This window comes from Brassica oleracea, chromosome C7 (genome assembly GCF_000695525.1).
Source record: "Brassica oleracea var. oleracea cultivar TO1000 chromosome C7, BOL, whole genome shotgun sequence".
Taxonomy (NCBI): Eukaryota; Viridiplantae; Streptophyta; class Magnoliopsida; order Brassicales; family Brassicaceae; genus Brassica; species Brassica oleracea.
In genome coordinates, this window is record NC_027754.1 from 10309540 (window position 1) to 10312332 (window position 2793).

Consider the following 2793-nt stretch of genomic DNA (forward strand, 5'->3'; position numbering starts at 1 on the left):
CACTTTCGATTTACGTTTAAATAAGGAAACTAGGAAAACCCTAATTTTCCATAAGTCCCGGATATCTGCTAATACCACACGCCAAGCAATAAGAACAGAATAATGACAACGATAAAGTATAAAAATCGAAAAGAGAGCAAAGTAGATCTTATTCCGAATTCGCGTTTGAGCGTTACAACATGGTAAGAGCCTGGGCTACTAGAGCTGTCGGCGGGATTCATAGTTCTAAAACCCTAAGACGGCAATAACCTAGTTGAGTCGCAGCTCGAACAACAAAAACGGAAATATGCCTAAATCGCTCTAAGTGCTAAGTTTGCTCTGAAAAAGTTTTCTGCCTCTTGCCTCTCGCCTAAGACTCCTTATATACTTGCTCCTAGGTCGGTTTACGCTTTTCCTCTTCTGCCCTTAAGCCGCCATAGCATAGAAATGGAGATATTCCATTTTTTCCGATCTTCGTAATTATCTTCAAAATTTCGTATTTATCCGCGGAAACTTGACATTTATCTTTCCTCGCGAACAAGCGTAAACCGTCATGCGGCTTACGTGCTGCTGGTTAAAAAATCGTAAGTTGGGCCTCGAGTCATGTCTTAGGTTCCTTTCGGCCGTCTATTGACTCGAAGCGTTTATTACGGCTTCTTTCGATAAAGAGTGAACTTCCCGCGGTTTTTACCGTAAATTTGATCATCGGTCACTTAGCGACCCAGCGGAAGCACGCTTGGTTGATACGTAGCGACCGAGCAGATGCACACTCGGTCGCTACGTAGCGACCGAGCTTCGGCTCTAGCTCGGTCGCTAGGTAGCGACCGAACAGAATGAACGCTCGGTCGCTACGTAGCGACCGAGCTTTGGCTCGAGCTCGGTCGCTATGTAGCGACCGAGCGAAACACGCTTTCGGTCGCTGCGTAGCGACCCTTTTTGAGCTCATGTCCGATGTCTCGTGTTTCCTCCCCAAAGCTTTTCGTAAGGAAGAATCTATTTTGAAAAAGTATTTGTCGAAGAAGGTTTTTCGTTTTCTTCTTCGGGGATTTGGACGTTAACTTCCTCGTAACCGTTTTCGATCCCAACACCTACCTAGGGTTATGGCAGACCATCTGGGTCTGCAGGTGGAGCCTTCCAACGATTTGTTCACTTTTGTGGACTGTTCTCAGGGGAATTCAGGAGGGATTGTGAGAGACCTAGAGGTGCAGATTGGTAATGCCCTAGTTCAAGATGATTTCCATGTCATGGACATCAAGCTAAGCTGGAACTCTTCACTATTGCTTGGGAGAGCTTTCTTGTCAACAGTAGGAGCAGTGTGCAACCTGCAATCCAACCAGTTGTGCTTGACGCTCATAGATCCTCATACCCACTACGACCCCATTCCAGTCAAGAAGTCACAGCCGTCCTCCAGAAGAATCAATGATCCAGGAATCATTGCACCTTGCCACTGTGGAGTGGAATACGAGACAGAATACTCGGCGTCGATCGAAACTCACACTGCAACATCGATCGACAGGGGCCATCAGAAATCGACCGACACACTACAGGAAGTCGGTCGATAGTAGTCCAGATGATTGGGAGAACGACTACTACAACCCCACTATTGCCGCATACACCAGACCAAACATGCATACAGAAGAGTATGATGAAGACCATGAGGATGAACGAGCTACTGAGTACAAAGCCATCCTTGATGAGAAAGATACACTTCTCCATTATTCCTCTTGGAAAAGGAATGCACCATCGATCAACATAACAGGCTCAACATCGATCGACACTCAACCTCATCAGAGAAACCGAAAACGAGCATCGACCGACATAGCCAACTACTCATCGATCGACGCAGAAGTCGACCGTGTGATGATCACCATCACGAAAGCTATGCTGTAGAAACAGCAATGTATGAGCCAGAAGAAGACGAACTACATGAAGGTTTCACATATGAGGAACTTCTCAACATGCAAAGACACGATGAAACAGATCAACTTCGATCAGAAGCTGCTTGGGGGAGAACACGATCCAGCCATCCGATCGACAGAGCAAGCCGTCCATCGATTGACATCAATCCTCCAACATCGATCGACGTTGCTCATACAACATCAATCGACATCCGCTCTAAACCAAACACCACTATAAGCGAAAAAGATAAATTAGATAATGAGTATCTAACTCCAGACGAATTTGGTGTTTTCAGTGACCCAGATGGCTACGCAAGAGCAATAGACTGACGCATACTGAACATATCTCGAAAAGATATTGCAGACATCCTTCAGACAACCAATGGAGCAGAAAATTTGTTCGAGCATCAACGCAACATTCCAGAATACAAACAGAAGGATACAAAAGAGTTCTATGACACAGCTGGTGGCATAGACAAAAGCTTCAAACAAAGGTCTCGCCATCCCATTCGACCATCAATCGACGTTGACGTCCCAACATCGGTCGATAGACGTCCAGAATTCGGCACGGTACCAGGAACTTCTACTGGGAAGAGAAAAATGAGTATGGAGTCTACAGAGATGATCAGGGATACGCCAGAGATCTAGAGGGACGCTGTAACACCCCCGAACCGTCCTAGGCATAGGTCAACCCACCGGCCAATAATCAAACAAGAACATGACCGACGGACGACCCACACCAAGGGTTGGAGATGAAAGGCCAACCGGCCAGCCAACAATCAAACAAGAACATGACTGACCGTCCAACCCAACACCATGGTCCGGAAGCGCTACGTGACGGGTTAGGGACGATCCGGCTAGAGTCACAAAATTTACTCCACGACCTCTACCAGTTCGTCCACTAACACGTCCCGCT